Below are 26,829 nucleotides of genomic sequence, written 5' to 3'. Positions count from 1 at the left end.
CATGACTGCACCTGATGGTCACGTCTGGATGGGTAACATTCACAACACACACCGACCATCATGTAGTAACACATCATCTACAACAATGGACATTCCTGCAAGAACAATGTATGCAATATGTCTGTATGACCACTGTAGGCACCACTGGTGGCCCCCAGCATGGCAGCCAACATCAGTGTATATCCCACAGACTCATGGGTTACACCATTCACAACACACCAGTCACGGATGACGCTGTTGTGAATCACACTGCAGTTCCACACATCATGTTACACAAGGCATCATGCACTGAGATGTTGCGGATGGGTGAACACCTCTGAAACTCAACATATGCACACATGACACATCACCTGGTACAATATATCTCTCATACATCATGTTATTGTGACTGCCCTGTGATGACAATACACAGACTACGTGTACTGGGACATGCAATGGCTCACCGGTGTTATAGCCCTCTGGGTGTGTGTCTAGCCATGGTGTACAGTCGGCAGTGGTCTGGACACGGGGACACTGTACATTGACCTACTGTGTCACTGCAACAGTTGCCTATGCTCCTACTGTTATTGTACAGGCATGTGGTATCTGACCGCTATGACAGTCCAGGTCAAACACAATGCTGTGGCACTCATGACCTGCAGCCATTGGCCTGGGGTGTAGAGCACACATGTACATCATCACATGCTATACTGCCTCTCTGGCAGTTTCACATAACTGTCACCGGCAGGGCTGTAACTGGCAGGCATGGCATGGGGTCATGTGGAACAATGCTTGCATCTTCCACTGTGATGCACACAAGCGGGGCACACACATTATTGCACCACTCACATATCTCTGTGGTGACTGGGACCTGCCTCCATGCTCTGCGCAGCACACCTGCGATTACGGATTGTACACGGACCGTACCTTCCAGGCACATACCTGGACTGGAACACCCACAGATGAGGGGTTCACACATCACACAGTGTTTTGCACACATCCTGGATAGTTGCTTAACACAATGCATCATAGGTGCTCCATGTGCAGATAACCGTGTTTGTGACCGCTATACACATTGTAACACGCGACAGAGTCGACAGTGTACACCACAGGTTACATACCATCTGTGTTGTTATAGTGTACATTGGGCCTCAGACAGCTACCACTGCTGTGTGCTGACAGTAACCCACACTTTCCTGGGATAGACACCCATGTACCTACACATGCTTGAGTCATGCACTCCGCTCAGCTGGGTGAAACAATACACAGCACATACCATACCTACACTACCCTTAGCATGAACACTACCTCCATGTGACTGGTGTGACACACCTGGGTTATCCCCTCTTTGGTGGATTCAACACATATGCTACACGGCCTTGCTAGCCACACCCTGGAAACCCACCCATCACAGCATGCACGGAACATGTGTACTACAACTACTACGGACGTCTGCTGACAGCAGTTGTTAACATCATGACACCCAAGCAGATGGACACTGCACATACATATGCTGACACATACCACAGTGTGCTGTAGTAGCATGTACACAATTGCAGGAATCATGCTATTCCACACAGAGACATGGCGGTACTGACCAGTTCACAGACGCCACTGTGGTGGTCATGTTCCATGCACATATGTACAACCACATGTACAGGCTGTTGCACAGTGATGTACATTCACATGTGTGGGGTGCATCACTTTTCAGCCATGGTGGGTCCCCGAGGTCCATCATCACATACTCCAAGGCTAGCTACCTAAACATGACTGCCACACATTGCGGTGTGGGGCCTCAGGCATTGTGGTGGTATGTCAGTATTCTTTGGCAACATCCACATCTGATGTTACATACAATAGTCACCCAAGCATTGCAGACCGAGCTAATGTTGGCAACGTGCCAGGCGATGGCGTACTTACCGACAATACACCCTCTCACTCACTACAGGGTCGCAATCCGTACATGGCCATCGTAGTGTCCCTGTGGTCACATACACAGTACTGACATGCACACAATATGTCCTGGGACACTGGCCCAATGTCACCTTCCAATATCCCTGGCTGTAATGTCCCACCAACCTGTTCGGTATATGTCTCCGCACCAGGCCACTATATTCACTGCTAGCCTTTTGTCGGACATTGTGGACCCTGACTGCCGCACAGCGGCATTTATCGCACTACACATGGGTGGCACTGCATTGCATGGGTGGGACTATAGTCATACACCCATGACTGGACCATTCTGCATGGCAATGGGGCACATCCTCAGGAACGTGATTCCCACACACATTGATGGCCTCCAGTCCTTTCCTAGCACCCGTGTTGGGCTTGTGTATGCCACAGCAAGGCACATACACATGCTGGCCACCTGTCATACAGTTGCATGGGCAGTTGAGGATGGTACGGAGGCCGACACATACGTTGTCCTCACATTGCCTGTCAGCAACATTCCACATTCTGGTATTGACAACATACACATCCACCTGCACATCATACCCTGTGTCTCCGGATGTTATGCTATGTGGCTCATGGACTGTACACACAGTGGTGCCAGCATACCATAGTACCTACTACATGTCAGGTCCATACTGCATTACACAGTCCTCAGTCATAGGGCCACTCATGTTCACTATATGCTTACATACAGAACATGCTGTCACAGAGTACTGTCCATGCCTAGATTTCCCACACCTACATACCAAGCGCCATTATTGCTCCACCAGCTCATACCGATACCAACCATACGGGTGTCAGTGTGGCGGATACTTCATATGCATATCATGGCATCAGGATGCATGACACATGGTGCATGCACATCACCTTTGCATAACAACATTCACCTACTGACTATCACATGGATAGTGGTCCCGTACATACATATCACATTGTACATGGTTGCAGTACACACATATGCCACACACAGTCCTGTGGTTACCGTATTCCACTGTGGCATGGATATCCTTCTGCAAGGCCACACCTATCTGTACTGTGTGTGATGCTGGCACATAGGTAGCCATTGTACCTGTGAACTACACACATCTACACACAGTCAAGGTTACAATAACACATTTATGGTGTACCTTCAGCAACAGCTACAGCTTTACATGGCACAACATTGACATGCCACGATATTTACTGGGCTCAGACAGTTTACATATGTGGATGACATACGGACAACACATCTGTACACATCTGCATACCACATACTCAGGGGTGTCTTCTGCTGTGACACGGCCCATGTCCTCCACATTAGTGATGCATATTTATTTTATTTTTATTTTATTTTTATTTTACATTTGTTGACTGGACTAGTCTAGCTGGATAGATGTCCATTTTCAGTAGAGGCCCGGGGAGAAAAGCTCCACACACAAAGGAAAAAAGCCCAATAGAACAAAGTAAACATCTTTGTAACAAATGACTAAGATAAAAAAATGTCCAAAAAGGACAGGTTACATAAAGACTACAGTAGGCAGAGAAAAATACAAATATATATATATATATATATATATATATATATATATATATATATATTATATATATATAAAACTATACTCCTCATACATGCCATCTGCGGTGGGCAGTGTGAACGGAATGCTCCTGGATATGTGCACATACGCCACACTGCATGGGCTGGGCTTCTGTGTTACTTCCACGAACACAACACACACCATGCTGTGGAACATAGGTCCTGTGTACATCCCGCAGGGACACATGGTAGCACTGTTCATGTGATACCTCCCTTGCTGTTTGAGTGACACGTAGTCCTGGTACCACCACAGCAGCGGTACTGTGTAGTGGTGCAGTTGACACCTGCCTCTGCTGTTCACAGGACACTACCATGGAGAGGTAACACTACTGTGTACACTGCCCATGTGCTTACACGTGGACCTGCCAGACTGCATTGTTGCCCACTGTGCACCTGTGCAGCTGCTACAAGTCCTTTGGGCATGGTTACTTGGTGTCCCTTCCATTTAGACTAGCTATCATGCTACTACTCTGTCCCATACCTACAGGCCATATGTATCCTGTTATTGTGCATTCAATAGGTGATACCTGTGTTATGTATGATATGCCTGTGATACTGTGTATGATATCTGTCATATCTACCTAGACAACTTTACATTACACATATTTCACATACTATCCCCTAATGCAGGGCATACTTGCACTTCGGCCACACCTTACATATGACATCAACGGTATATGCTCATACACATGCGTGCTGTGACAGTAAACATACATGTACTATCCCCTGCTATGGCACTTCCTTGTTGGACATCCACTGCCAGCAACAGCGTGTGGTATGGCATTGTTCTCTTTAATGCCCTCCTGTGGCATCCCTTGTGGTGTCTCCGCTGTGTACATGATGTCCCACTGCTGTACACACGGTGTCTACAAGCGTTGGTATGCTCAGCAAGATATCACTACATAACTACTTTTCACCACTTTCTGCATTATGTACAAGTGTAATTAATTACAACCACCATTCGCATACAGTACAGCTTATTAATACAGATCATGCGTTACACAACCTTACATATCGTGTGTTCTACATACCTTGTTGGAGTGTCGATCCATGTATCGTGTATCGTTTTTCCATTTGCTTTAGTTTTCAGTAGTACAATGCTGTTTCGGTGTGAGCATACGGTTTGAATATCCTGAGAGTCATCCTTATATACGTCGATACCTGCAACATGTGGATTCATCCCACCAATTGCTGTTCCTCAGTGAGTAATTACGTGCATATCACCTGTGCATCTACTCCATTCGGAAATTACACGTCGATACAGGGGTATAATTGGAGTCTCCACCTGGGCGTTGGCTATTTGCCCTACCTTCGTGGAGATGGTCTGTATTGTGTTATCTTATGTGTAACTGCAACTGCTATGCATAGCGAAATGTATATTTTGAAGTCATGTCACCCGTGGATTGTGTGTGACAGGTGTAGTATTTGGTTCGACATGTGGGTGTACCTGTCCTGCCGACGACTGATAATGGGGTATTGCATTCAGAACTGTAACATGGCTGTTGTATTCCTTTATACAATGCATGCAAGTATGCATCTGCCTTTAATTGTGTCTCCCACGCGATATGTTGTGGTTATGCAGATGTCATTGACTGACTGTATGTTTGTGCTGCTATTACGGTTTGTATTCCTTTAATATCTACGGTGGGGGATATCGGTGGTTGTATGTGACGGATACGGGTTGTAGGCCTTGCATCTCTACATGGACAGTATAGTTGTCTGTGTGCTCCATCCCTACTTGGAGAGGTAACAGTTAATAGTCTTTTGTTATGAGAGTGTGGGTTGGGCTGTTGTTAATTGGTTCCGATATCATCTGCACGTGGCCTTGCTGCATGTATACCCCTGTAACTTCTGTGGTATATCAGCAGCTATGTGTACGTGAGTAATTACGTGCATATCACCTGTGCATCTACTCCATTCGGTAATTACGCGTCGATACTGGGGTATAATTGGATTCTCCGCCTGGGCATTGGATATTTGCCCTACCTTTGTGGAGATGGTCTGTATTGTCTTATGTTATGTGTAACTGCATCTGCTATGCATAGGGACAAGTATATTCTGCATTCAAGTCACCCGTGGATTGTGTGTGACAGGTGTAGTATTTGGTTAGACATGTGGGTGTACCTGTCCTGCCGACGAATGATAACGGAGTATTGCATTCCAAACTGTAACATGGCTATTGTTTGCATTTATACAATGCATGCAATTATGCATCCGCCTTTAATTGTGTCTCCCACGCGATATGTTGTGGTTATGCAGATGTCATTGACTGACTGTATGTTTGTGCTGCTATTACGGTTTGTATTCATTTATTATCTACAGTGGGGGATATCGGTGGTTGTACGTCACGGATACGGTTTGTGGGCCTTGCATCTCTACATAACCAGTATAGTTGTCTGTGTGCTCCATCCCTACTTGGAGAGTTAACAGTTAATAGTCTTTTGTTATGGGATTGTAGGTTGGGCTGTTGTCATGTGGTGTCGGTATCGCCTGCAGCTGAGCTTGATGCATGTATACCTCCATAACATCTGTGGTATATCAGCGGTTATGTGTACGTGACAACTATCCCTTGTCAGTCTGTCCCAGATATTTGCAGTCATTGTGGTCCTGTTGTTGGGATAGCCTGTTTGCCAGTGGTTGCCACATATTCAGATGGGAATTGATTGTTTGACACTTGTAGAACACACAGCAGTGTTTATGGGCCAACACGTGGCCACGGTCAGTACTGGGGTAGCACATACATATTTCCATGATACATACCTATTGCTGTGTGGCTTTGCCAATGTATCATATTGCATGTAACATATCAGTGTCGTACATGCAGGCATGACTATTACATACGTCCTTTCCATTTCTTATGGGGAATATTCCTGTACTACCATCTGGGACATATTCACTTTGTATCATTCTATGTCATGACACATTTAGCAAGGGTGGGGCTGTCACTACTACTGTGGGACTAGTAGTGAACATATGCCTGAGGCTAGTTTACCGAATGCCTACACCTAATATTCTGCTCTGCCTCTAACTTGGCACCAACATACACATGTTGCAGACACACACACATTACACTCACACAGCGACACACACGGCACCCTCAGCGCACACGTACACATACTACGGCACTCACGGGGACGGTTGCACACAGTACCTACGTGGACCGCAACACCGGCGGCGGTGTCTACCTCTCCCTTCATATCATCATACTATTACACGCGCATGTACTGTTACAGTACTGTGTTCTGGCGGTCTTTCAGCCTCGCAGTTATGCATATCGGTATGTTACACGTTCTATGGTTGGCGATATCCTCTTATTTTGAACCTCCCGGATGTTCATATTGTCGTTGCACTATGTATACTATGTACAGATATTGCGGGATACCTCTCAGTCACCTTATATCCCTCTAATTCCCTGTCTTATCTGTATTATATATATATGTATATGTGTACATATTTATCTATATATATATCATATATATATATATATATATATATATATATATATATATATATATATATATATATATATATATATATATATATATATATATATATATATATATATATATATATATATATTTATATGTATACATCTTGCGGCGACCGTGGCAGGCACACAGCAATGCCATATGCTGTAGGACTCAAGTACTGTTCAGGTGTTGGTGTCACATGTTCCACTGGCTGTTGGGTTTACAGTGTTTGGGGGCTGCCTATGTTGGAGTCACACATAAGGCCACCCATACATTACACTTTACAGGTGGTCATGTTTGTGTGCCGTCCATTTCACTGTGTGTGCAGGTGGGGAGGTGTCAGTCCATGGAGCCTACGCTGTCAAAGTATGTGCTATACGTTCCCTCTTTGCCAAGGCATAGGCATATTGGGTACACCTCCGTCTGCCTACTGGGGCTGGCACAGTGTGTTCCTGGTCCGGAACCCTCTGTGCCTGGACTGGCCTTGGCAATTGTGGTGGGCTTTGTGGCCCTTCACCATTATGTCCCTGCAGCAGCTGCTTCTGCAGGATCATATTATGTAGCATGGCACATACTATGAATATGTGGGCACATGTGCCTGGAGAGTTCTGCAAGGCTCCACCAGATGTATCCAAGCACCAGAACCGTGATTTCAGCATCCCGAACACACGCTCTATGATTATTCTAGTTTGTGCGTGTGCCTCATTATGGCATTCTTGCATGTGTGTGTGTGCATTTCTGATGGGAGTCATCATCCACGGCTCCAGTGCATAGCCAGCATCACCCACGAGATGGCCTTGTGGGATGTCCCCCCTGACAAATACCTGGTACAGCTGTGAGGCATGCCAGATATGGGAGTCATGGTAACTTCCAGGGCTGCCAGCACACACATCCATGATAATGCCCTGGGCATTGCACACGACCTGGCAATTTATGGAGTGGAATCCCTTGCGGTTTATGTAGCGTCTACCCTGCTCGCCAGGTGGTGACTTGATTTGTATGTGCGTACAGTCTATCGCACCCAGTACCTCCAGGTATTGTGCCACACGGTGGAAGTGGCGCATATTGCTAGCCAACTCCTCTTGAGATCTGGGGAAGTATATATGCTCATTGGCTTGTGGTAACATGGCATCCAGGAACTGGTGTAGTACCCTGGATGCTGATGCCTGTGAGATGCCCATTATATCTCCAGTTGGCCTTTGAAAGGTACCTGTGGCCAGTATTCACAAGCTTACACATACCTTTGTGTCCACTGGGATGGGTTCCCCTCTGTTGTTTCTTGTTCCCAGGCGTGGCCAGCACAGCTCCACTATTTGCTGTAACATGTCCCTGTCCACCCTGTAACACTCCACTATCTCCTGGTCATGTAGCCCCTGGTAGGTTACCCTTGGTCTGATCACTCTCCTCCTCCTCTGAGGCCTGCGGTGGTTGTCGGCACCCTCCTCCACAACACCGTCTGTCTCTAACACATGCTGATGGATCACAGCTACGGCAGCACCCAACATGTACATTTTAAAAGTTCCCCGTGTGTTTACACCTATGGTGTGGCATTTGGGAATACACGGCTGTGTGTTGTGTGCATTCATACTTTATACTATTGTGCTGTGCACACCGATGATGTCATAGGGTGTGTTTGTATGGCTGTATCTAAGGGTTATCTTCCGTGTTTTACCAATGGAACTACAACGGTGTTGCCTTTGGTGTTGCATTACTCTTGCCTGCCATGGATTACCTTTCGACCTTCCCTTACTATTTCTGCACGTTGCACCTACCATTTTCTGGCATGCATCCTGCAGAGCACTGTCATTTCTACTTTCATGGACATGGCATATCATGCGTTTTGTGTGCTACTGCCATTGTGCTGCCTGTCTGCTTTGCTCTGCTGTGTCAGGTCTTCTATCTTTGCAGTCTGCTACCTCCCCTACTTTCTTTGCATTCATATGCCTCCCCTATCCCGTTTTGCAGGTTTCTGCATGCAGAGTTGTCAGCTGCCACCGATTGGCCTTCGTGGGTTGATTAGTGTTGATTGCTCATTAGTACTCCAATTACACTTCTTCCGCATTTCCTTATATTCTTCACATCACCTTCCTGTTTCCGATATTGTTTGCGGGGCGTGTGTCACATGACTAGGTTCCGGGAACATTGACATCCTCGTACACATGCACTTTTGCATGCATTGTGTGCTCTCAGCTAAACTATTACCCCACACCCCGCTCCTGCAGCTTTGATTTGCGATGTACAGCCCAGGTTTGCTGTGCTCCAATGTGCTTACTGCTACGGTGGCACACCCCTCTGCAGATGTCATGTATTCCCTCTGAGCCACTCCTCGGTGTATTACCGCTGCGCCATTTGGTACAACCTTACTCCGGCGGGGGATTTGCGATTCAGTATTATCTGCCTCATTTGCATGGCATTGACTACTAATTCATAGTTACCACGCCGAAGACTGCCGCGAGTCCTTGGCAACCCTTGCACCGTGGTTGTGGTGTTCCATGCATACCATGGTGTATTATGCTGTGGACCTGATGTCTATTATGATGCTGTTTTATAACATTGTTATATTATTTCATTATGTTGCACCTTCCGCACACATGTCCTGCGGTTCTGATGTGAGTTACTGTGGACATGACATTTAAGTTGTTATTTACGTGTTGTGCATGTTTTCTTTTGCCATTGTCTGTGTATTTCGCCATTGCCATATGTTAACAGTGTGATACCTGGGTCTGACACTCTTCCGTTACTCCGATGTTATGTTTGGGAAAATGTAAACCATTTTTTTTTGGTTTACATTGCCGTGGGCTTATGCTACGCCTGCACCACTTTGTGAATCGCTATATGCCTTAATTTGCATGGTGGCACACCGCACATGGGGTGTTTAGCATACCTACGCCGGGGGCTGCGCAGATCTGGCACACGCCGGTAGTGCACGTGGAATTTTATCGTACCTGAATTGCTCAGCGGCCATATTTGGCGTTGTAACGCCTACGCTATGCGTGCGCCTGGCGCAAGGTTCATGAATCCCGGGGATAATTTAGGGCTTGTGTGCATTATAATATATAACAGTATTGCTGGAAAGACTGTGGATAAACTGACTATTATTACTGTATAGAATATTTCTTACTGATAATATTGCTATTTTTACAGCTTTAATAGCTTTTACTGTTCACAAAATATTTTAATTTGTTTATTTTATTCTTTTTAAGTTTATTTTTCAGAAAATGCTCTGGAATGCACGATGAGTGTAGGCTCCTAGATATGTGACATTCCACACCACATTGGTGTTAAAGGGATTTGGCAAATTATCTGAGAGCTTTCACACACTTGGCAACCACACCATTTATTGTTGAGTTGTTCTGCTGAACTCTGATCCATCCACTGCTAAATAAGTGCTTTGCAAAGTTGAATTATACTCTCTTTCAAAATATGAGTTGCTGTCATATTGTGTATTTTTCTGCAAAGTTTTGCACTTTAACCTGCTTTCATTGTTGCCGCTTTTATGACCTTGTTTGAGTGGAGTACTGAATCCAGATCATCCAGGTAAGCCTTTCACATACAAACACTTATAATAGTAAACAGGTTGTCAGAAACACACACACTAACCCACCGCACTTAGTCTTCACCCTGGGAGAATGTAGATGTCTTACGTAGTTACTGGGACATGGTTTAGACCTGCAGAGAGCACCAAGCAGTGTAGGGCTACAATGCCTTCCACACATTTAAACCAGTTACTACACAGGAAGAAACAAAAGGTGAAGCTGTCTCACTTTACATCAAAAACAAACACACCTCAAGATTCTTCAAACAGTATGATGTGCTTGAAGTCCTCCACATCCAAATTACCATAGGCAACGTCCCATATAAGATCTTTACAAGCTATAGATCTCCCTCTATAACCCAGGAAACCCTTACTTAAATGTACTGGGGATGCTCCCCATTCAACCTAGCACTATATTCATAGGTGACTTTCACTCCCCACCCCCATAAACTGTGAATCATATACACTAAAAATAAACTGGATAGGCTGCAAAAGTACCTCACAAAGAGAATCCTAGGCCTTAAATACTTGTCCTATATGGACAGACTCAAAAAATTCCAACTATTCTCTGTCTCATATCACCTACTTAGAGGCTATCTCTACTTGACTTACAGAGCCATGTCTAACTCAGCTCAAAGAAATCCCAGTCCCTCTGCACCACACGCTCCAGAGACCTCAACCTCATTACCACAATCAACCAAACGTACTGGAGTGACAGGTTCATAACCCAGAAACTGCCCATGCTATGAAATAGACTTCTCATACATGTCAAACAGAGCACCCCACTGTCCCTCTTCAAGAGAAATCTTGATGAGTGGATGGGAAATAGAAAATTCACCCCGGGGATCACTCCAGTGGCTCTACTCGACAGAGGCACTGGGAACTAAGGTCTGGTGGCACGATGCCTGGGTAATCCTATGGGATAGGCTTGTAAAGGCTCCAGGGCCATTAGCCTAGTACATACCTATGAACTTATGAACCTATGTAGGCCCTGACATTCCTGGATTTTTTTTGCATAAACATCCTGGCCCACATTGTGCATGTGTCCATTCGGGGCACAAATATCTTTGACCAGGTCCTCACAAACATGGGAGAATGAAACATCCTTCCCCTGTGAAAATTCCTAACTGGTCAAGTCAGACCATAAATCTGTGTCTTTTAAAATAAAAATAAAATCTGGGACCCCAACAAACCCTGGTACCTTTAGGAATTATTATAAAGCAAACGTATTATTACTAAGTGATACCCTGGCAAAATTCCAAGTCCCACATGCCCTGAGAACACCACTGCCTGTGCAGAATTATTCATGGAAATCATTTACAATTATGTTAATATCTGCACTAAGGTAGCTGTACCTAAATGGAAAAAGCACATGACAAACCCAAAAAATAAGCCACCCTGGTGGAATTCCAGCATCAATAGGCTATATAACGAAAGAAAGAAAGAAAGAAAGAAAGAAAGAAAGAAAGAAAGAAAGAAAGAAAGAAAGAAAGAAAGAAAATCATGGCAAAAATTAGGAAGTGCAAAATAAAAGCTCCTTCGTCAATCTAAACAAGCAGCTTTGGGTGGTCTATATCAGAACATCGAAGTATTAAAACTTCGAATGTTCTGATATCGAACACTATTCAGCGAACGCTAAGAATAGCAAAGCTGCAGAACAGCGAATTCTTTCCTCGGGAAATAATTTGGTTGGCCATTTCTGTGGCTTCACTATTCTTAGCATTATGGTGGAAAGTTACGGGTTTGGTTCAGTTAAGTGTGTGATTGTTTGTACGTTAGGGTTAGGAGCAGGTTAAGTGAGTTAGGGTTAGGGCGTGGGTTAGGCATGTGTGCGATAGTGACAGACTTTAGGGTTAGGGGCAGTTTAAGTGAGTTAGGGTTAGGGCGGAGGTTAGGTGACTGTGCAATAGTGATGGACCTTAGGGTTAGGGTTTGGGTTAAGGTAAGTGGGTAGATAGTAGTGTATGTTTAGTTTAGTGTAGCGTTAGATGTAGGAATTTAAGTGTATGTGTGTGGTTGCTGTTTGTTTGATATGCTTGTGTTGTGTGTATGTGTTTCGGAGCAGCGATTTTTTTCCATGGGAAAAAATTTGCTGTTCTAAATGTTCGATATTTTCATGTTTAGATGTTTTGGGGCCAATGAAATAGTGTTTGCTATTTTCATCTTTCAATAAAGTGATATAAACGGGCTTAGGGAGATAATCAAGTCAAAGCCAAATTTGAGGTACAAATACCCTCTCAGGCCAAGGATAATCACAAGGCTTTCTTCAACTATGTCTACAGCCTCAAAGGCAATACCCAGCAATTTATCAAACCAATTGTAAATGCAGCCACCTATACTGAGTAGGAAGATATAACAAATATACTGGCCAACACGTTTAGCTCAATTTTAACCTCCACCCAGACACTGCATAGGACATACCCTCAACCATAACTCCCCCAACTAGCACTAGGATACATGTCCTCAATGTATTCTCCAAAGCAAAGAACATGACAACAGTGGGCTAAAATAATATCCCAGGATACCTCCTTATTAGTATGAAATATGACCTATCAGGACCACTACAATCACTATTTAACCACAGCCTCCAAATAGGACTGCAGTTGTTATCCCTCTGCACAAAGGTGGGCCAGCTATATACCCAAGTAACTACAGACCCATAAGTCTAATGGAAGATCATGAAAAGAATTATAGTGGAAATAATAAACAATGATATAGGAAACATTCAGTCACTGGATCCAGCCTAGTTTGTTTTCATCAAGGCCAGGTCATGCCTACTCAGTCTGGTGGACTTCTTCAAGAATGTCACCAAAGTAATGGGAGAAGGAAAAACGGTATATACTGCCTACTTTAACCTGACCAAAGCTTTTGACACAATACTGCACTCTGGCATTCTTGACAAACTCACAAAATTAGTTATAAACTCCTATGAAAACCACTGGATAGTCAGCTGGTTCATAGATAGGACCCAATAATGCAATAATTAAGTATAGTAGTCATATTGCTTGACAGGTTTTGATGCATTATGTGACATAATGATGGCTTTGAAATCAGGCAAGCAGTCTTTCTTTATTTTTCATTTATGTATTTATTTATTTATTTATTTATTTATTTATTTACTATTTGTTTACCAGGTAAGTGCACTGGTCTATTGATTCTTTCTCGGCCATGACCTAAGCTTTAAAGAGCAGAAAATATATCACAATCTTTCTAATCAACAGTATAAAAAACAGAATGAGTACATAGAAAAATTCAGAACATAATGATAAGATTCCATGAAGATAACGTAGGATTAAAGTATTCATTCAGAGGGCATTGAGAGAAAAAGAAAAATATATACAAAATGCAAGCTAAGATATACATAAAATACAGTCCAGTCATGCATATAATACATAAACTCCTATGTTCATGCGAAATATATGTGTATAAGGTGCCACATCAAGAGAATGAGAAATGCTTCTTAAATATAGTCTATTATCCATGATATGGGATGATAAGTTATCCAACTGTTGTCATGGTAACAGTTGCAGGTAGATTCAGTAAAGTGATGCTCTTTAAGTGCATCTTTAAAGCTTTTAATGGTTTCTGAATTTTTCCTGTCAGTAGGCAGGTGGTTCCAGGTAGAAGACCCAGTCTAGAGAAGGCTCTCTCACCAATAGCATGTTCAAATGGAGGGTGTACTAGACAGAAATTGTTGTCCTGTGCACTTCTAAGTACATAGGTGTTGTCTTGTAAATGCATTTTCACTCTTAAAGGAGGCCAGTGACTATATTTTAGAACTGTGTAGATTATAGTACTTAGAAGAAAAGTGGCTCTATGAGACACTGAAAGCCATGTGGACTTTTTTCGCAAATTGGAATGGTGCATCTGGTGGTTTGCAAATAGAATTAATCTACAGATATTATTCTCAGCAGTCTATATTGTGGGATGAATACATAATGAGCAATGATCCTGCAAGCAGTAGGTGAAAGAAGGTGGCCATTTTGTGACATAGCTTCACTTGAGCAAAGACTTTATTAGTTATAAAATCTATATGTGTGGAAATAGCAAGAGTAGGGACAAGTATTAGGCTTATGTACCTCTGTTTATTGATATTAGGTTCACATTAAGACCTGTTAAGAGAACAGGAAGAATAATTTCTTGGATGAGGCAAAGACAAGACCCTGGCATTGATTTTCTAAGGGTTAATTAGATGTTGGTGCATAACTGAGTAAAATTGTCCCATCAATTGGTTTGCATGTCAGATTGGCTAGTACTGGATTGCAGGAGCAGAGTATCATCTGCATTCATCATTAAATTAAGATTTGGAAATTCAAGGGGGAGATCATTAACAGAGAGAGGAGTCCAGAGAAGAGAAGACAAAAGAACCTAGCACAGACCCTGCTAATACACATGTATTAGGTTTATCAGCAGTACAGCATGTGAAATTCTCATGGACCTGGGAGGATCTGTCTTTTAGACAGCTACAAAATCAGCAGTTAACTGTTATGTCAAAGTTGAGTCTTGAGTTGGTTGAGAAGAAGGGTATGGTTGACTGTTTCAAAAGCCGTTGTTGTGTCAATAAGGAGACCTGCAGTAGAAAGTCTGTTATTCAGTTGCAATAAATGGCAACACTGGCCATTAGCAGGACAGTAAAGGTATCAAAGGCATGGCAAAAGCCATGCTGTACATCATATAACATTGACATTTTCATACTGAGAAACAGCATTCTGGGAGGTAGCAAGATCTGTCTGCAGAGGAATAATAGAACTGAAATGTGCCTGTTCTGTTCTTACTAAATAACTGTTCTTCATTGAAGTAGTACTGAGTAAACAGGAGTTATACCTGACATTACAGAACTCCTTGCCATCAGCCTTTTTCTAACCAGCTTACTGTCTCGCTCTAGCAAGTATTTTGCAGTGAATAAAACTCTAGTACTTTTCCAGTGTAAAACTACTCTCCCCATTACCTTGATTTTTACCCTGATCCTTTAATTTTTATTACAGACTGTGTTTTGGAACACTTTCTGTAACTAAAACTAAAATCAAATATGTAATGGCATATTTTATGAAGTATTTCATAATTATTTAGTTAAAAGATTCTTTAATAAGGCTCTCATAAAATATCTTGCCTCTTCTGTGAAGAAAAAGAAAACTTCTGGTCTGATTTGCTATTCACTGCAGCTTCAGTGGGAATTAGGACTGCGTATGTTAACTAAAACAGTTAACCCTATCTTTCAATACTCCCTGTCCCTTCTTCTTAATGTTATTTTGGGTAAGATGGAGCTTTGCTTTCTACTAGTGTTTTAATCACATATAAAGAGTTTGTGATAAAGTATTCTTCATGAGCTTACAACTGAATGCAACTTTATACCAAGAACTGTAGTCTGATTATTTCAGCAGGGTGAAACCTCGTGCTCTTCACAGATATACATAAACTAGACTAATCTGACTGTTTTCTGGAAAGTAAGTATGCTTTTCCTCAGGGTGTGTGTGTGTGTGTGTGTGTGTGTGTGTGTGTGTGTGTGTGTGTGTGTGTGTGTGTGTGTGTGTGTGTGTGTGTGTGTGTGTGTGTGTGTGTGTGTGTGTGTGTGTGTGTGTGTGTGTAGTATCTGTCTGTCTGCACATAGGAGTTTGTCTGTTTGCCTGTGCATAGGAGTGTGTGTGTGTGTGTGTGTGTGTGTGTGTTTGTGTGTGTGTGTGTGTGTGTGTGTGTGTGTGTGTGTGTGTGTGTGTGTGTGTGTGTGTGTGTGTGTGTGTGTGTGTGTGTGTGTGTGTGTGTGGTGGAGGAAGTCCCCTTTTAATTTCAAGAACTACCTTATTCCCAACACAACCTCTAGTATAATCTGTTGCTGAAGATCCTATCTTTGATACAGCCAGACTTGTACATAAAATACAGTAATGACTTGTAATGCAAGTCACTGCAATTAACTGTAACTATAACACTGAAGTATTATTTCCATTTGTTAATCATATAGTACATTTTAGGTTGTGTGGATTATTCCTTTTGGTTTGCAGTTTAAAGTGTCCCATGCATCAAGCCCTTTATATGCACAACATGGACTCATAGAGTTCTACACCAAGGGGAGAGAATAGTATCAGACTCTGATCCTCCTAAAAAGCTGCATCAGCAAGTTTTGATTTTAAGTTGCAATGAATCAAATAATTTGTAGCAGTTTAATAATAGAGAAGGGTCTAGAAATTGCCTTAGAAGGTAGATTACTGCAGTAGTTATTAATTTGGTTTAGTTATCCTTTGCTGACTAGGTTAGTCCCACTAGGTTAGTAACCTCTTTTCAAGAGAGACCTGAGGTGGTATTTATACTACTAGGGTACATTTGATCAGGTGTTTGTTTTACTTGTATGAAATTTACATTATTCTTGATTTTAGCAATGATGTAATGGATGCTATTTAATAGAACATATGGAAAACTGACAAAACTATTAATTCCCCATTTCTCTTATTTTACATTGTCTTATGAATATAAACTAGATAAGCAGAATGAGAATGGGAGAAATGCTAAATTATTTAATGTCATTCTAAGATTGTATGAAAGCATCCCTCCTAGAACTTCAAACATGACTTGTGGCTCTAGGAGAACATTCTGGTTATAGGTTCATAGGTTCATAGGTAGGTAGGTACTAAGCTATCGGCCCAAGGGCCTACGCAAGCCTAGCCAACAAGGTTCCCTGGCTTACGCCACCCAAGAAAGTTATTTTCCTGTGCCACTGACAAGCAGAGACACAGAAGTGATCCCCGGGGTGTATTTCCTATTTCCCATCCACTCATCAAAATTTTTCTTGAAGAGTGCTAATGAAGAACTTTGCTTGACATAGATGGGTAGCCTGTTCCAAAGTATGGGAAGTCTCTGGGATAGGAATCTATCCCTTCAGCATGTCCTGTTTATTGTGGTGACAAGGTTTAGGTCCCTAGAGCGTGTAGCTCGTAAGGATTGGGATTTCTTTAGGTGTAGCATGTCCAACAGCTCTGGGTTTGACATAACTTTATATGTTAGGCAGAGATCACCTCTGAGTAGGCGATATGCTACGGAGTAAAGCTGGAGTTTTTTGAGGCGATCAGTGTAGGGCATTTGTTTGAGTCCAGTAATTATGCGGCAAAAAACAATGGAGTGCCTCCCTCACACATTCATATGATGTGTAAACTTCTTTTGCATGCTAATTCCTAGTTCCCAACTGGGACAAGCTTATTTCTGATCAAGGTCAGTGGCTAATAATCACGTCCATAGGTAAAGGCACTGCTTTCAAAGCAAACATCAATTGGCTGCAACATTTGCTTTAGCCAATGAAGTGAGAATCTGCCATTACGGCTTTATTTCAGCTCAGCTCTTGGCATTTTGTAAACATTCTAAGAATGTTAATGGCAATTTTCAGAAATGATAACATTTTCAAACATAAATCACTATTACCCTGATTTGCTTTGCCACAGCACCATTAATATACAGAGTTGTCATTGTTTTGGGTGCATATATACACCTATATATACCATCACAATTATATAATGAACTCTTCTTATAATAAAGTTCTGTTTTGAGAACAGCTTGCCCTCTACTTCTTCCCCAGAAAAAGACATTTATAGAATATTTATTCTAATATTTGCTAGACTGCTCCCTGGTCTGATGCTCTCGGCTAATTCCAAAAACAAAAGCCAACAGCAGTGCCCCACTCCAATGGAAAACAGAAAGTATCCTATTTTATGTGGTAAAGCTACTGTATCTGTTAAATCTGATCTCACTCAATCCCTTTGTAGTAATACCTTGCTTTATTTGTATATTTCAACAAAGAAAGAGGTTCTTGACACTATTTATATCAGCAGAGCTTTAAATCATAAGAGTTGATACATTGACATTGTTTTATTTTAATTACATTATTTTCACTTAACAATCTTGATAAAATGTCAGTATAGTGAGTCCTTATTTAAATGAAATAAATGTTTCTCTTGCAGATACCCTCCTGTGAGGACTTTACCTCCCACTTGCAGTGATACTAAAATAATTAACTCTTGATCTTATAGCACAATAAAATGTTGGTAAACTCTGTGAGGGACTGTATTTTGCTATCCATTCAATTCTTTTAGCTGGCCAACTATATCCCAGCACATTAGTGTCAAATCATGAATTTTATTATGCACAGATACTTAGTAATTACTTCCTTATTGAAACACTATTCATGAAATGCAGAAGCATGTTTGGGAACCACATAAGTGACAGAGATTTCAAATATACACACACAAATAATTTGTGTGCTTAGAAAGAGGTGTACATCTGTGTATTACGTTCTGCTTCACTGCAAGAGTTATGTATTACACAGAAACATAGAAACATGAAACTAAGAAGAGATATATTCCACTCTGGACTGGATTCCTTATCTTATCTTACAATAAAAGCCCAGTTAGTAATACTTTTGCTGGTCATTTAAGCAAAATAAACAACAAGGCTTTCCAAAATATTATCATACCTCTTGAATGGTTGTGTTTGGATGCTCCTTATGCTGTACACTAAGGGTCAGGTTTATAATTTTATTAATTTCATTTTTGCTACAAGAATTAGTTTCTTAGGTTCATAGGTTGATAGGTAGGTACTAGGCTATTGGCCCTAGGGCCTATACAAGCCTAGCCAAAAAAGTATCCTGGCTTTCGCCACTCAATAAAATTATTTTTCTGTGCCCCTGTCGAGCAGAGCCACAGAGGTGATCCCCGGGGTGAATTTCCTATTTCCCATCCAATCATCAAGATTTTTCTTGAAGAGTGCTAATGAGGAGCTTTGTTTGATATAGATAGGTAGTTTGTTCCAGACTATGGGAAGTCTCTGGGACAGGAATCTATCCCTCCAGCATGTTCTTTTTATTGTGGTGACAAGGTTTAGGTCACTAGAGTGTGTAGCTCGGAGGGATTAGGATTTCTTTAAGTGGAGCATGTCCAGCAGCTCTGGGTTTGGCATAGCTTTGTATGTTAAGCAGAGATTGCCTCTGAGTACGCGATATGCGACAGAGTAAAGCTGGAGTTTTTTGAGGCGGTCTGCGTAGGGCATCTGTTTGAGGCCAGTAATCCACTTTGTGAGGTATTTCTGCGACCTTTCCAATTGTTGTAGATGTCTTGTGAGGTACGTACCAAAAGGGGTGTTATACTCTATAATGTGTCTAATGAGTGACGAGTAATGGGGAATAATGACCTCTTTTTTCCTGGAGGTTTCAAATACTTTTTGGAGGAGAAATTGATGGAAAAGCTCCACAATACATATCTAGAGACTTTTATTTCTAAGAGCAGCCTTTAGACCAAAGCAGCAGTTCATTGGGAGGCAAACAAAGTACTGACTAAGCAAATCCACTCCAGTAGCATCTGAATGCTAGAAATGAACCTTGGGCAATGGAGCTGAGAGGCAGCATTATCAACCATGTCACTGTCATGTCAGTGCCATGTATAAATGTTTTATAGTGATGGGCATTGCTCTCAGTAAACAGCCATACAATGATATTCCATTTAAGAAATGTAAAAAAGAGTATGTTTTAGTCAAAAATGTAAAAAAGAGTATGTTTAGTCAAAGGAGCTGAGCAGGTGTTGAATATGCCCAGAATTATGCTAATGAACATGTCAAAATAAAGCTCTCAGTTCCCGGACCCAGTCTGATATGAGAAAGAATAGATTTTATCCTGGACTGATGTAGGGATAAGAGAAGAATGTTTAGGTTTTCCATGGTAATATAATTAACACATCCTAATAAGATGTTAACCAATTATAAGGTAGTGGCACTCTTGGGTTGTCATTTTGCCTAGAGATACTGGTGGGTATTACTAAAGCTAACAGAAGAATGGATATTTGTGGCCAGGTTATACAAGCTGTTAATAACACAAACACAATTACAGAACTCCCTGTATTTTGCATCCTAGAGAGAGAGTGCACTTTGCCTAAAGGAGATCATGTGTGCAGCTATGTCCCTCTAAAGGTGAAGCATGCAGCACATATCTGTGGTTACATGCTGATGAAGACAGGTGCAGCACACATGTCTACACGTAATGCAGTGCACATGATCTGTTAGCTGATAAACATTTGGCACTCTAGCGTGTTCCATATCTACTTTCATAATCTGAAAAACAGCCATACATAGCAATGCAGTCATTTTGACTTGCTCTTAGTAAAGCAGGGCAAGTTACAGATGTATTTATTAATTTATAAAATTTGTATTAGAATAATTATAATTTTTAAACATCGGACAAATATTTCCAAGTATTTACACATCACAGATTTGAAAACTATGCATATGTGAGACAGCTTTCATGGAAAAACAGTAATACAAGGACAGAGTTGCAGATATTTGCACAGTCTTAAAATGATGGATTTAAACAGCATTTGTTACAACACGCATTTGTAAGATCAAGTAAGTATTATACAGATTTACATGTATAAATTGTAAATCGGACATCAGTGTAAGCTAAGTTGGACTGCATTTGGAAAATAGTGCTGTATTCCATTGTAAGTATTGTTTTGCTATTCTCTGTAGCAGCATCACAAAGCAGCGTCCTTCCAGGTAGCTTTATATGCAGTGTCTCTAAACATATTTACAAGAAGATTACAGCTTCTGCAGCTTGTTTATTGCAGCTTCATTCAACATTCTCCAGTTCTGTTATTCTGTCTTCCCTGAACTCTAGTACCACATCTGACATCCATTTACTTAAAGGAGAACTGCACCCACAGACTGAAAAACATGTTTATTTCATCATGTCTTGATGTTTCCTACATTTTAACACCACTTTGGACTCTATACATTTTTTTTGTATTTTTAAATGTAATTCCAGAATTCGCCCACATGGGGTAAAGCATCTTGATTTTTAGTCTACCTTTAGGTATCCCACAATGCAGTGTTTGGCTTTAAAATATTACATCATAGCCTCTAAACTCCTGTCAATGTGTTGACTTTACATGTGTTTTACACCCTGCTGTCTTTTAGTCAGTCAGGTTTAATTACCATTTATTGCTTTTCACTTACTACTTAAAAGACAAACAGAACAGGATAATCACACAGACCAGTATTCTCAGTGCCCCTTACTTCTTTTTCTTTCTAAAGTGGACAATTTCCATTCTTTTGTTATACCTGAGTTGTAGCCCTTAAACTCACCCCCTCCCTCTAAACACCTCCCTTCATATCTGTCAAAGTGGCAAAGGTAATTTGAGCTGTTTGCTGTTGTAACTGATAGTTCACAGCAGGAGACAAGGTTCATGTACTGTTGCCTTGTACTATCCACCTACTTACAGGTGGACACTTATTTTTGCTGCACCATAGCCTCAAAATTTAATATTTACTACCTAAAAATTTGTAACATATTGTCTGGCAAACCTTCCAACTTCATTTTTTGGGGATTCCTGAGAAAGCAACATGCTTAAATAATTGTGACACAAAGGCTATAAAAAAGTATTTTTTATATAACACTGTGATGCACTTAAAATAAGACATTTTGAATCAATGTGCATCTTCTGCACAATAGTAATGCAAGTGTAAACTATCATATTATTGACTTAACAGCAATCACCATTGATTACCTGAGAAGTTATGAGGGATAGGTCAAAAGTAAGATTAAAAAAAGTGAGTATTCTACAAAATCAGAGACATTTAAGATGTATGGTCCTGGGCCATTTACCTCTTATTGTACTGTCATCTGTAATTGCTTCCTGTAATTTGTTTGCAACTGGAGGATTTATCCATGTTGTCTGCAGTAATTTTATTAAACCAGTAAACCATTGTTAATACATCTTCTCCAATTTATTTTTCACACATTGTAACTCAGTATGCAGTCCCCTTCATTGTTTTGTTTCTGATTCCAGTCAATTCTGCTTTTACTTCCTCTTTATAAATCCATCCCACATTACTATTTATTGTGTTTATGTAAATATATTTATTCCCTTCAATTTTTAATTCCAAGATACCAGCACTGGTGTTTCTAAAAGCTTCCAGGTCACTTATTATAATGAAAGTAAAGCTGTTTATTATAAAGACATCCAGTGGCATATTCCTGCCGCTGATGAATAATATAAAAAATGTCAGAAATATTAAAATATAATAATCTGGGTTATATAGGGAGGCTGTAATGAGGAACCAGGGGTGGAGGCACTGTGGGATGTATATGGGAGAGGAGCAGAAGTAAGCATGGGGTTACATGTCATGGAACCCTGGAACCAGGGGTGGAGGCACTGTGGGATGTGTATGGGAGAGGAGCAGTAGTAAGCATGGGGTTACATGTCATGGAACCCTGGAACCAGGGGTGGAGGCACTGTGGGATGTATATGGGAGAGGAGCAGTAGTAAGCATGGGGTTACGTGTCATGGAACCCTGGAACCAGGGGTGGAGGCACTGTGGGATGTGTATGGGAGAGGAGCAGTAGTAAGCATGGGGTTACGTGTCATGGAACCCTGGAACCAGGGGTGGAGGCACTGTGGGATGTGTATGGGAGAAGAGCAGTAGTAAGCATGGGGTTAGGTGTCATGGAACCCTTTACCTAAGGCACCATTTCATGTTCACCTGTCTGGCTTTGTATTGCTGTGGAGTTTATGCTGCCTTTCTTTCTTTCTTTCTTTCTTTCTTTCTTTCTTTCTTTCTTTCTTTCTTTCATAAAAAAATGTTATCAAAGGTTCTTCATACTTCTCTGGCAATATCTATTGTTATGATTTGGGTTGTAGATATGCAACATTGATACTGTTGGACATTTCAATGGGACGATTGGTAGCATGTTGGTTGGTGGGCCAGAGGCATTATTTATTCCTTAGACTTTGCGCATACAGTTCATATTGAGCCAAAATCATCTGTTATTAAGCAGAACTACTAACTCTACAACCTCTTTTCACAAAGCAGAGAAATACACTAAAATTATGCTATTTTAATCCCATAACAGTGATGGCTTAACTGGATTCCTCATCAATAATGCCAACTGGCTAGGCTTTTGATTTCTGCTGTGCCTTTGCTAATTTTGTAAATGTATGCACATGCTTTCTGCTATTTGTTTACACCTCCATTAACACCTTCACAACCCACAGCATGTCTCTGTAGTGTAGTGTAACACTGAGTGTGTTAATCACTTGCTATATCCATTTACTTGTTGGTTGGGTGATGGACTGAACCACTGTTGTAGCATTTGCCTAAACTAGTGCCTGTTACAGGTTTTTTGTTATTGGTCTAATTTAGGTGTTCTTAATGCTTTGTACATTTTGTTTTGCAGATTACATTTCACTGTAATACTGTGGTAACTCTGTGTCTCTGTGTTGCTGCTTATGTGATACCTTGTTTAGTATTTTGTATGCAATCTGTTATCTGTTTGCAATTGTGGGTAAAGCTTGATTTATTATAAGCCTTACATAATATATATATAATACACACACACTGTGTGTGTGTGTGTGTGTGTGTGTGTGTGTGTGTGTGTGTGTGTGTGTGTGTGTGTGTGTGTGTGTGTGTGTGTGTGTGTGTGTGTGTGTGTGTGAAACATTTGTGTGAAACATTTGTTTACTGGGGTAGTGCACTGATCAACACTAACCAAGTTCAGGATGAAAACATTTCAGAAGCAAAAAAGACAGATATGTAAGCAATAACGCAAGTAGTTCATATTAGACTGTATATGTACATTCTAGTAAACAGAGTGTAACAGTACAATATTTACATTAGTTTGTAAACTGGGTAAACCTTCAGTAATTCTTTGAAAACAGCAGAGAGGTGGAAAGGACAGAGGGATAATGTTATGTTATTTATTTAGTTTTTGTTGACCAAGTTAGTCCCACTAGGACATTGATCTGCCTGCTGTGATGTGGCATGGATCCTTTGTGATGAACGCTAGCACCTGTATGAATGGACATCTGTGGAGTTGGCTGCCATAATATGACATTGAAGCTTGTCACAGACTGCCTTGTTAGTGGTCTAACAGCTACTCTGCCCTTGTACTGTAAGCAAAAGGCAATCAGTATGACAGAGCAAAAGAGATAATATATTGCAGTGTCAGGTCATGGTCTATACATTTTTTCTTTTTTGGGGGGGGGGGGGTGCAGTATGGCTGTAACAGTACAGTTCAGTGCTCTGGACCTACATCTTTTGCGGGGGGAGGTGCAGTAGGACTTGGTTGTAAGGGATTTGGCCATTTCTGCAGTTGTGGTAATGGTTTCTGCGGTAAGGTTACCAATAAATTTACTTGTATACATGACCCTCTAACCAAGCAGCAAAAGCAGTGAGCCAAGCTGCCTCCCTCTACTCAGGACAGGTGAGCTGGCTTGTATATGTATAAGCAGTGAGGTAATTAAATGTACTAGAGTAACTCTCTAGTCAGCCCAATATCGTATTCATGCATATTCATGGGGAACTTCAACTACATCACCATAAACTGAGAACACTATACAACTCCAAACCCATAGGCCCAAACATTCCAGCTAGTCCATATACCCACTAGGGGTACATAGATACTTGACATAGCCCTCACAAACATGGGTGAAGGTTGCAATCCTCCTCCCTACACATACACACACACACGCAGACACATGCACGTGCACACACACACACACACACACACACACACACACACACACACACACACACACACACACACACACACACACACACACAAATACAGTGTAACATCCTTACATATCAGGTCAAACCATAAAGCTGTCTCAGTTGAAATAAAACCTGGGACACTAGCCAGATCTAGACCTTTCAGGAATAACCCCGAGGCAAATGACCTACTACTAAGTGACACTCTGGCAAATTTTAATGAAGTTAAAGTAACCTCCCAGCTTAAGGACAATCACAAGGCATTCTTTAGCTATGTCAACAACCTCAAAGCCAATACAGAACAGTATGCTGAGCTAATTGTAAATTAAGCTACCTATACTGAGCCAGCGAACATAGTAAATCTACTGGCCGATAAAGTACACTCCCACTTTATCCTGCTTTCTCCACTTGACACCACTCAAGAAGAAACCCCAACTATAGCTATCACTAGGGATCAGTGATAGCTAAAAGGCCAAAAACACTGCATTGATGGGTCCTAATAATATCCCAAGATTCCTCCTAGACAACAGGAAAAATTACCTGAAGGGCCCACTAGAATGATTATTTATTTATTTGTTATTTTATTTGCAGTTTTTTTAACTGGGGAAGTGCACCGGGCTGTGTAGAGTCCATTTTCAGTGGAGGCCCAGGGAGAGAAGATCTGCAGTACAAGAAAAACAATGCAGTACAGGAAAAGTAACATGTTAAAGTAGAATTATACAGTTATAAAAAATGGGTCATTAACACATTAAACAAGTATAGAAATTGAAAAGTGGAGTCTCAAGGAGAACCTCTGTACAGAATGCGGAAAGTAACATAATACATTAACATTATACAGTTCAAAATTGATATTTAGACAATTATAAACATTGTTTTTACTCAGCAGTTAGACAATGGATAAATTACAAATTTAAGGATTTTTTTTAAATCACAGGATGCTAGGCAGGACTTAAGGCAAATACAGTGAGGAATAAAGGCAAGTATAAAAGAATTAAAAGTTTCATGGGGGAAGGTTGTTAGACGATTGGGTGCAAGAGCAGTTTCAGGCAAGGGGCGGCTCGTGCTATAGGACTGCAGGACTGCAACCCCCCCACACCTGTAGAATAAAGAAATTAAACAATAAAACTGAAAAATAAAATAAAAAAAAAAAATTCACAGACTCCACCCATGCGTGCATGGTTTCTGACTGCTGTGTTATGCAGACCAGAACTCCATGCATGCATGTGTGCTCATTCCAGAGCTCCAGACTGCTCTGTTAGGCAGTCTGGATAGGGAAGGCAGGAAACTCCACCCTTACAGCCCAGAGGTCTGTGCAGTGATGACTGCACAGACTGAAAGGTCACCAGACTGCATCACCTGCAGGATGGAGGCTCCAGCCTACTCTTGTTGGACAGGGTGCTCTAGACAACTCTCACAGGAGACCCATGCACAGGCCAGGATGCCAGATGACTTAGCTGCTTCACGGGAGAGGATTCATGGATCGGCAGACATTTTGTGGAGGACTTAGCTGCAAACAGGAGGATTCATGGATTGGCTGGGGCTGTTTTGTGGAGGACAGGTTGTGTGTGTGAAATGTCCCAGTTGCTACATGGTGGTGGGTAGAGAACAAGACTTGAACCCTGTACCTTGAGCCTAGGTAGCAGGAGCCTGAATTCCCTACCCACCACCATTTGTAAAAACAGTGCAGATTTTTCCCTCATACTTGTTCTATTCCTCATAAAATCTGTGGTTTCTGTATTTTTGTGTCCTTGCAAAGCAAGTAGTGCATTGGTGCAGTGGTAGCATTGTTGCCTGACAGCTACAGGTTC

Source organism: Protopterus annectens, chromosome 11.part0 (genome assembly GCF_019279795.1).
Source record: "Protopterus annectens isolate FY-2018-M chromosome 11.part0, PAN1.0, whole genome shotgun sequence".
NCBI lineage: Eukaryota > Metazoa > Chordata > Ceratodontiformes > Protopteridae > Protopterus > Protopterus annectens.
The sequence above is the reverse complement of the archived record's forward strand: the minus strand, read 5'-3'. Positions refer to the sequence as shown.